Genomic DNA, 10,463 nt, shown 5'->3' on the forward strand with positions numbered 1-10,463 from the left:
ATTTGGCTTGATTGATGAAGATGCCATTCTGAGTTTGCTTGATTTGGAGCCTCAAAAAGAAGTTGAGCTCACCCATCATGCTTATCTTAAAATCACCATGCATAATCTTATAAAATCCTTGACAAAGAAGTTCATTAGTAGCACCAAATATAATATCATCAACATAAATTTGTACTACTAAAATGTATTTGTCTTTAGTTTTTATGAACAAGGTGGTGTCTACTTTGCCTCTTCTAAAGCCATTTTTAATTAAAAAACTTTGAAAGCCTTTCATACCAAGCTATAGGAGCTTGCTTCAAACCATATAGAGCTTTGGACAAATTGAAAACATGATTTGGAAATTTTGGATTTTCAAAATTGGGAGGTTGTTCAACATAAACTTTTTCATTTATGAAACCATTTAAAAATGCACTTTTGACATCCATTTGAAAAATTATGAAATTGTTTGAACATGCAAAAGCTAATAACATCCTAATGGCTTCTAACCTAGCTACTGGTGCATAAGTTTCATCATAGTCTATACCTTTCTCTTGGTTATATCTTTTGGCAACTAATCTAGCCTTGTTTCTAATAATGTTACCATTTTCATCAAGCTTAATTTTTAAAGAACCATTTAGTTCCTATAGTTGGATGATCACTAGGTCTATCAACTAAATTCCATTCTTGATTTCTTTCATATTGATTTAATTCTTCCTGCATTACCATTATCCAAAGTTCATCATTTAAAGCATCATCACTGTTTTTAGGTTCTATATAGAAATGAAAGCAACATAAATACAAGTATTTCTAATTGAAGATCTAGTAATTACCCCTTTAGATGGATCACCAATGACGTGTCCATTCTTAACATATGAAAGCTCTCTTAGGTGGCTAGATTCTCTTTCAACGTGAGTTGGTTCTTGGAGTTCATCAATTTTGACTTCTTGAACCAACTACTTACGCCTTGATCTTCATGTGATGCTCGATTTTGTTCAACTTGATAGATTTCTAAGTCATCAAAATCAATAGATTCCTTTCGAGAATGAGAGTTAGATTCATCAAAAATAACATATATAGATTCTTCTACAACAAGGGTTCTCTTGTTAAAAATTCTATAAGCTTTAGAATTTGTGGAATAACCAAGAAATATTTCATCATCACTTTTGGCATCAAATTTTCCTAAATTTCTTTTCCATTATTCAAAGCAAAAAATTTGCAACCAAAAGGATGAAAGTGGCTTATGTTAGACTTTCTTCCTTTAAAAAGTTCATAAGGAGTTTTCTTCAATAGGTCTGACCATAGCTCTATATATAATATAGTAAGAAGTGTTTATGGCTTCTGCCCAAAAATATCTTGGCAAATTATTTTCCCATAATATGGTTCTAGCCATTTCTTTTGGGGTTCTATTTTTCCTCTCAACATCTCCATTTTGTTGAGGGGTTCTAGGTGCCAAAAATTGTGCCTAATACCATGTTCATTACAAAAATTATCAAAGGCAAGGCTTTCAAATTCTTTTCCATGATCACTTTTTACACTTGAAATTGAATATCCCACTTGGTTTTGAATCATTTTACAAAAAGTAATAAATTTTTCTAAAGTTTCATCTTTTGAAAAGAAAACCCGTGTATATCTAGAATAGTCATCAACAAAAACAAATCCATATTGTTTACCTCCTAAACTCATAGTTCTAGTGGGTCCAAAAAGGTCAATATGAATGAATTGTACTACTCTAGATGTAGAAAATATATTTTTTGATTTAAAAATGAACGTACATCACATACTTTATCAAAGTTAATAGGAACGTTGGGCATGCAAACAACAAGTTCATTTTTAATAAGCTTTGAAATAACACTCATGCTTACATGTCCTATCTTCTATGCCATAGCCAAAATACATTTTCATTATGAGCCATAAAGAAAATATTATAGGAAGATATGTCATCAAGATGCACCATAAAAATATTACCTACCTATGTCCTACAAAAGAATCCTATTATTTACAATATCTACAACTTTGCACCCATTAAACTCTAATATTACTTTGAACCTATTGTCACACAGTTGACTAATGTTGAGGAGGTTATGCTTAAGACCATTGACATAAAGCACATTTTTAATGAAAGTGGAAGAATTTATACCTATAAAACCAATACCTTCAATAAGCCCTTTGAAGTTATCACCAAATGTGACTTCCCCTTCATTATTTGGCTTTAGTTCTATAAAATGGCTTTTGTCACAGATGTGTCCAAAGCATCCACTACCAAGGTACCATGAGTTCTTCTTAGAGTTGCTTGCCTAGAAGTAATGCTCTTCCTCCTACAAACACAAAGTTAAATTTTGGATTTTGGTACCCAAACTTTCTTGGTCCATTAACATTAGTCTTAACTATTTTTGTCCCCTTAGGAATCTACTTCTTTAAAGCATCCTAATTTTGAGATGTGCTTAATTCTTTTGGAATCCACACACTCTTATTGGGTTTACTCTTAGATGTGAGCTTCCTTAAAGAACATATTTGTCTATCATGCCTCTTTTTGTGATAATATGTGCATGAGAGTGAGGCATCATAAATATAGCTCGGTTTTTCAAAGAAATTTTTAATTTTTTTTCTCTTTGTAAATTTACAAAACCTAAGTCACTCTTCTCAAAGAAGGCTCTTTGAGATTCAAGCATATCATTTAGTTTTTGTTACCCCATATAAAACATAGAAAATGAATTATTCAAGTTCTAATTCTTTAAAATCAAATAATCAATTTAAGCTTGCATATCATTAAATTTCTTTTCTATCTCCTCTTTAGCTATGATTAGAGACTTATTTTCCTCCTTTAATTTTGAAATCATTTTATTATATTTGGAGTTCGTAGTCTCAAAATCTATAGCTAATTCATCAAAGGCATCTTGTAATTCTTCAAATGTATATTCATTTAATTCACTAGAATTTAGGATTACCTTTGGTTCTTCAATAGCCATAGGACATAGGTTGGCAACTTCACTATCCTCATAACTACCGGATGAATCGCTATCGCTCGAAGTTGCCATCATGGCTTTCTTCTTTTGTTTTAATACACCTTTCTTCTTTAATTATGGACAATCAAATTTGATGTGACTCAGATTTTTGCACTCCTAGCAAATGATTGAGTCCTTTTCCTTTTTGCTTAGTTCATCATTAATGATGTCTCTTCTTGGGAATCTTTTGGCTTTGTTGAACTTCATGAATATTTTGAATTTCTTTGAAAACATATCCATATCCTCCTCATCATCATCATTACTAGAGCTTTCATCCTTTTCACAAGTTGTTGATTAGAAGGAAACTCCAACTATCTTTGGAACTTCTTTGATTTCTTGTGCATTATGGTTAACCTTCATTTCATATGTTAATAAGGAACCCATGAACTCATCAAGTGAGAGTAAGTTGAGATCTTTTGACTCTTTTATTACCGTCACTTTAGGTTCCCAAGACTTTGGGGGACTATTCAATATCTTTTTCACCATCTCCTTGTTGGGACAGATCTTCCCAAAGGCTTTGAGACCATTAATGATATAGGTGAAGCGATTGGACATCTCCTTGATTCCTTCTTTTGGTTTTGCCTTAAACAAATCATAATCAAGGGTGAGAAGGCTTATCTTGGACTCTTTAACTCTACTTGTCTCTTCATGGGTGACTTCAAGCTTGTCCCATTTTTTTTTTTTTGCATTGTCACACAAGGAGACTCTATTATATTCATTTGGACCAAGAGCACAAAATAGAGTATGCATAGCTTTTGCATTTAATTTCACTTTCTTGATATCATTATCATATCATTCAATCTTTTCCTTTAGGACAATAACATATTCGACCCTCTTTATTGGAATAGATGGACCATTTGTAATTATCTTCCAAACTTCATGATCGTTAGCTTGGATGAATAGCTTCATTCTTTTTCTACTATATAAGTAGTTGGTACCATTAAATAAAAGAGGCCTCATGGTGGAATGCCCTTCTCTCAATATGGTGGAATTTTGCTCCAATGCCATGAAGCAAATTTCTTGACTTGTGGCTTTCATCTTGGATATCTTGAGAATCTTCTCTCTTGGTAGTAAAATCGTCTCTAGAGTTCTAACTCTGATGCCAATTGTTGAAATCAAAATACATTAAGAGGGGGTGACTTATTCTATTAAAATGTCTTTGGGAAAAAAAAATAAAACGACTCAAGTATTTATAATAGTTCAGCCTCAATTTCCTACATCCAATACTTACTTTTCCTTAACTAAAGATTTCTCAAATCCACTAGATTTGAACCTTTAAGGACAAGGTTTAACCTTACAAATCCCTATCTTTTCAAAGGTAAGATAGAACCACTCCCCCTTAAGGTTTTCTACCCAAAACCTTAAGTAACACCTCACAAATGAGAGAAAAATAATGATGAATAAGATGATACCTTTAAAAGGTAGATAATCAACAATTAAGCACTATCACACAAAGTTACAACACTTGAAACAATGATAGAAAACTTAACCCACAAGTATGTACAAGAAATATTTAGTAAAAGATTAAGAAAGATTGAAAAATTGAGTTTTTGAAAGTTAGGTACTTGTTTCTTGTCTTTTTTAGACTTCAATGGGGAGCCTTGACCTTGTATTTAAGTCCTCTAATAATCTTGGGACATTTGTATCTGTTAGAAACAAATTAGATTTATTGCAACCATAAAAAACCAACATTAAATGCAGTTTGTAGCTTTTTTGTACCGGTAGAAGGAATCTTGTATCAGGTGAAGCCTTTCCAAAATATGATCATTGGACTTGTTCTATCGATAGAACTTTGAGGGTTTCATTTGGTATCGGTAGAACCAATCAGAGTATCGGTAGAAGTGCAGGGGATGCTGAACTTTGGCTACTGTCTTGACTTGTTTCGGTAAAAGTCCTCAAGGTATCAGTAGAACTCTGGTGGTTTCAACTCATACCAATCGAAGCCATCAAAATTTCGATAGAAATGTGGGAGAGGCTGAACCTTAGCTACTGTTTTGACTTGTTGCGATAGAAAACCTCAAGGTAGCAGTAGAATTCTAAGGATATCGGTAGATCTAACCCGAGTATTGATAGAAGTCCCATGCCAAAACTACCTTGCTTACTAGAGTGCATTCTACCGATAGAAGTCTGAGTTATATTGGGAGAACTTCTAGTTATACTGCTAGAATTCTGTAGCCTTTTCAAGGTTATTTTGTTCTTGACTTCTACCGATCCTTGTTTACCTAAGTATCGATAGAAGTCCTTCAGACTTCAAAAAACTTATTAAAAGTCAATTTAATTCAAGGCTTTTTAAAAGTTTATTTTGTCCAACACTTTGAAAATAATTTTCAGGACTTATAAATAATTTTTTCAAATTAAAGTAGGGATTTTTTATATTCTTTTTGTTATATTAAAATACTTGAAAACTTAGAGCTAACAAGACCATTATAAAATGTCTCCAATTGGATGCAATGTGGAATCCCGTGGTGAGGGCATCTTCGAAGTAAATATTTGAATCTTTCCTACGCCTCGTATTAGGACTCGTCATCCAGTTGTTGAAAAGTGGTAATCTCATTCCGCAACTTAGCATTTTTACTAGGTGGGAAATACTTTACCAAAATGCGTTCAGCTAATTCTTGCCATGTTGAAATTAAATATGGGGGTAACAAATTAAGCAATGCTCGTGCTCGATCTCACAACGGGTATGGAAATTGTAAGAGTATGCCCAAAGATCAATCGCGAGATGGTTGTAATAACATACTTGATTTATCATGTTTATTGATATAAGGCGTTGCCATTATTATTTCAGTTTCTTTTCTATGTACATAAATAAACTATTTTATAATAATGTCCTGAGAATAATATGATTATTCTTAAAAGATCCTTAGTCAAGTATTATTGTTGGCTAGGAAAACAATAATGCATTAAAACTAACATGTAGTTGATTGATGATAAAGAGTTGTCATTGATATGGAGTGCCAAAATCAATGCATGAATATGTGTGTTAGAGAACAACATATTGGACTGACCTGCTATGAGTATGTTTCTTGGATTATTATGTAATTGTCACAACATTACTCATAGTGATTAATATGTATATGATCCTCATACTTGAGATCATTATTATCCCAACATCGTGAGTTGTATATTTTGATATAGTCAAATGAACATCGTAACTGGTTGTTCTATAAAGACTAATGTTGGATATACCACAATCTATGTAGAGGGATATGGTTGATCAATATAGGATAAGTCTCTCCTACATAATGGGAGTAATATCTTAGGCCACTTGATTGAGTGAGACTAGAAATGCATGGCCATGCTCAAATAAGTTGATATGAGATCATACTTATTTGTGTATCATAGTTCACTTAAGGTATCAAGAAACATGGGATGGACTATGCAAGTGTGACTATTCCATGACTTGTGTCCATTCCAAAGATATAGGGCTTAAGGATTAATGCATGAAAGGTTAATCACAAAGGTTATGTCGAATCATGACTTCTCGTAACTTAGGTAGCAATGATGCATTGCTAGATGCCACTCATTGTTTGTAACATTAGAATCATTCTAATATTACTACAAACGTTACAAGAACCTATAGGGTCACACCCTATGGTTGAAATGAATGGAGTAAAACATAATTGGTATTGTATTCTGATTGTCAGATGAATTAAATTAATTATAGAATTTATTTAATTGGGCAATCAAATTGTTGAACATACTATACGTACAAGGATGTTGTACACATAATCGAACATAATTTCATTAGTATATGAATTTGGTTCAGATATAAGTTTAAATAAATATAGTTTATCAAATCTTTATTATAATTAATGTAATTATAATTTTCATTAAACATTATTATATTTATTTTAATGATGACTATTATGTTCAGATTAATTTTAATGAATTAATATTCATTAAAAGATATATCAATTAAAAGGGTGTTATATATGGCAAGGGTAAAAACCCTAAAGAGATAATATATAAATAAGCCCGAAACTATGCTAAAGAGTCGAGCAGCCGTCAAGCATAAAAATCACTGAAATAGGTTCTAAGATTTTTCTACCGTTCATTGTCAACTGGGTGGACTATGTAGAGGCCGACATCGGAAAGGTTGCGGCTTGGTTCGATAGTGGTTCAGGATTCCCGTTGCCTAGGCGTCGCTGTCTACTCAGATTGAAGTTTCGGTAATTTTGAAACTTTTTATCACCCTGATACGTTCCTTACACATGGATCCATGGTTTGGATCACCGGAATGTTTTAATTATTTTATTTTTCTGTTGCACCTTGAAGGCACCGGCATTCCAACAGAAATAACTTCAATCTCAATGCATCTTCAGTTACACTGGCTATCTTAAAGGAATGGCTCACCTCCATGAACAATTGAAGATGAAGGTGTGGATCTTCTATGGGCATTCCACTAAATTGGCCCATGGTTTGAAGCATTTGAAACATTACTGGCTTCAATTCAAATTACGGTGCCTCAATTTTCAGTCTCTTAATTCCTCAATTTAACTCATTAAAAAGTGGCACAACAAACTATCTTATGGCTCAATCCCTATCATTAGGAATAAGGATTGGATTTCGAGCATTAGCAGCTTCATTCCCTTGAACATCATTTTAATTTTGAAGGTCCATTTAGACTTTTCTTTAGGCTAATCTTTCACATCTTTTTTGTCTAAATATCCACTCGATTTCAACATCTACAAGTAATTTTTCGATGATTCAATATATGCTCATAAACATATGAAAATAAATCAAAAAAATTAAAGAATAAAGAATTAATTAGTAAAGTTAGAAATAAAATAAAATAAAAACCAAATCAAAAAGAAAAGTTTCACAAAAATGATTAAGGCAACAGTCCCCGGCAATGGCGCCAAAAAACTTGTAACGAATGGCTTGTGCAAGTGTACATAGTCGTTATCAAGTAATAAGTAAAAGAGTTATCATCTCCACAGGGATTGTGTATGTTAATCAATTAATTGTAAAATTAAAGTAAACAATTTGGTGAGAAAAACACTACAATTTTTGAGTGATTGATGTAAAAATAAATTACTAAATGTAAGATGATCCCTAATGCAAATTAATCTAAATGCAAAGTATGAAATGAAATGTATGAGATGAGTTTAGCAGCAAAAACACAAACTTCAACAATCAATAACATGAATAGGCTAGAATAATTACATTTTTCAATTCTGATTTATTTTTCTCATGTTTAACAATGTTCAGAAATCTTTCATGGGCTTGAAACCAAATTAAGTCCTTTTGGAATCTTTTACTTAGTAAGACATGCATTTTACTGATTATATTAAACTAATGGTTTCTTAGTATTCATGTGAAGTAACAGGGACTGGGTTGGTTTGAAACAACTTAATCACATAAACTTAAAAGCCATGCATGGCAATATAGCTCGGTAAAGTTATTATGAACCTTTAATTTATTCTAGGTCGGATATAAATTAAGCATGCAATTTTCAATTATTGTGTCTATTAGCCGTTGTCTGGTTTGGATCGCTCAACTAATTCCAATGCATTCAATCTCGTATGAATGAAATACATGCTTAAGTTTAATTGAAAACATGAACGACTGAGGCAGAAACACTATAAACATGATTTAAACAAACTTCATTGAATTGGTGCAATCATCCCAGCTAAACAGATTTAAGCTACCATTGTTGATGACAAGAAAACAAAGCACATTACAAACATGATTTAATTAAACTAACAAAGTAAGGAAAAATAAACTTTGTTTGAATCAGCAAACTTGCGACCTACAATTGAAGAAGTTTCCTCCAATCCTCGTGTTGCTCCTTTGCTAGTGGCTTCTCAAGGTGGCCAGCCAAAAGACAATCTTCTCAAGGTTTTATTGGCTAAAAAAGAAAATGAATATGGGATGCTATGCGTGGAGATGAAGAGAGGGAATGAGATTAATGAATAAGGGATGTAGGGATGCTTTCAAATAGGGAATGGAGGTGGGTATTTATAGTGAAGGTTGGTGGATGAGTTTACTAAAAATAGTGTGAAAAATCACCCTATTTACTTATTTGCTTGGCCAGCCACATATTGTGGAAAGGAAATTAAGCAAGGGTTGGATGTTTTCAAAGCCAAATCTTGTGGGTTGATTTCTGATTCATTTGCAACTGTAGGGACCTCTAATAAATTTCCCGAAAACTGGTTTTGGGGCTGCTCAAAAGTGCCATGCCAAATTGGACTTATTTCTCTCTTGTTGGACGATTTGGTAACCTAGTTGTTTACCAAACTTGTCCATCAATTGATCCATGTTCAATTGGATCAAAAGCAACTTCTTCATGACCCATTTACATGTGTTTTTCATCCATGTTGAGTGATTTTTGGCATGTCCATGTAACCTTTTTTTTAAAAAACTAAATCATGCTTAATTTCCTTGGTCCAACTGCATTAAATAAAGTAAAAAAACTAATATGTAGAAAAACAATTAAATTATGCAATAATTTAATAAAAAATAACATAAAATTACATTCTTCCTTAAATTATTCCCATTATTGAAATATGAACAAAATACACTCGATTAATAATAAAATGCTCGAGATTAATATTAATTTTAAGTAAAAAGGTGTTATAAACTATTAAAAGAAACCTGTAATAGCCCAAAATTGGGTCTACTTGGAATAGAGGTTTCGGAACCACAAAATCTGAGATATAAATAATTATTTTATGATTATTTTGAGGTCTATGATATGATTGCATGATTGTGTGAAATTTTGTGAAGAAATTCTATGCATAAAATGCTTAATTCGAAGTTAGGGACTAAATTGAATAAGTTGCAAAACTTGCATTCTAGAAGTTTCTAGTATGAAATTGATTTGAAATATTAATTAGGAGGTCTTAAATAGCAATTTGACCAATTTCTAAGTTATGGACAAAAATTGGACATGGATGGAATTTTTGGAAAGTTTAGTAGTAAGGGTATTTTGGTCATTTAGGGTAAAATGAATTAAAATACAAAATTAAAAGCCAATTTTGCTCATCTTCTTCACCATGGACGTGTATACCAAGGAGACTCCATGGCTAGGGTTTTCAAGCTTCCCAAGCTCAATTGTAAGTCCGTTCTAACCCCGCTTTTCAAGTTCTTTACGTTTTAGAATCCGGTAATTTGATTAAGCTTATTCTAGCAATAATTTAAGCTAGGGTTCATATTTGGAAAAATACCCATAGGTAAAATTTGTGTATTCTGGTGTTTTATGATACAATATGAGGTTTTAAATTATGTTAGACAACTTGTGCTACTCGGTTTTAAGTGAAAACGAGCAAAAGGGCTTAATCGATAAAAATACCTAATAGTCATAAGTATATGTTAGAGTGAGAATTTGATGTTTCCATAGAAGGAAAAGTGATCATCATGTCATAAAACATAAGAATAAGGGATGAAGTTTAATTCCGAGCCTAGGGCAAAAGTGTAAATATGCAAAAGTTTAGGGCAAAATTGTAATTTTTCCAAAGTTTGAGTTAAGGATTGTTT

The 10,463-nt window shown here is 32.3% G+C and overlaps 1 non-coding gene across 1 annotated transcript; it reads left to right on the forward strand.

Moving 5' to 3' along the window:
• The first annotated feature begins 5,438 nt into the window (after positions 1–5,438).
• Positions 5,439–5,544, forward strand: LOC128294914 (small nucleolar RNA R71). Its single transcript, XR_008285221.1, has one exon. It is a non-coding gene; the product is annotated as a small nucleolar RNA R71 (small nucleolar RNA).
• Positions 5,545–10,463: the final 4,919 nt, after the last annotated feature.

This window comes from Gossypium arboreum, chromosome 6 (genome assembly GCF_025698485.1).
Source record: "Gossypium arboreum isolate Shixiya-1 chromosome 6, ASM2569848v2, whole genome shotgun sequence".
Taxonomy (NCBI): domain Eukaryota; kingdom Viridiplantae; phylum Streptophyta; class Magnoliopsida; order Malvales; family Malvaceae; genus Gossypium; species Gossypium arboreum.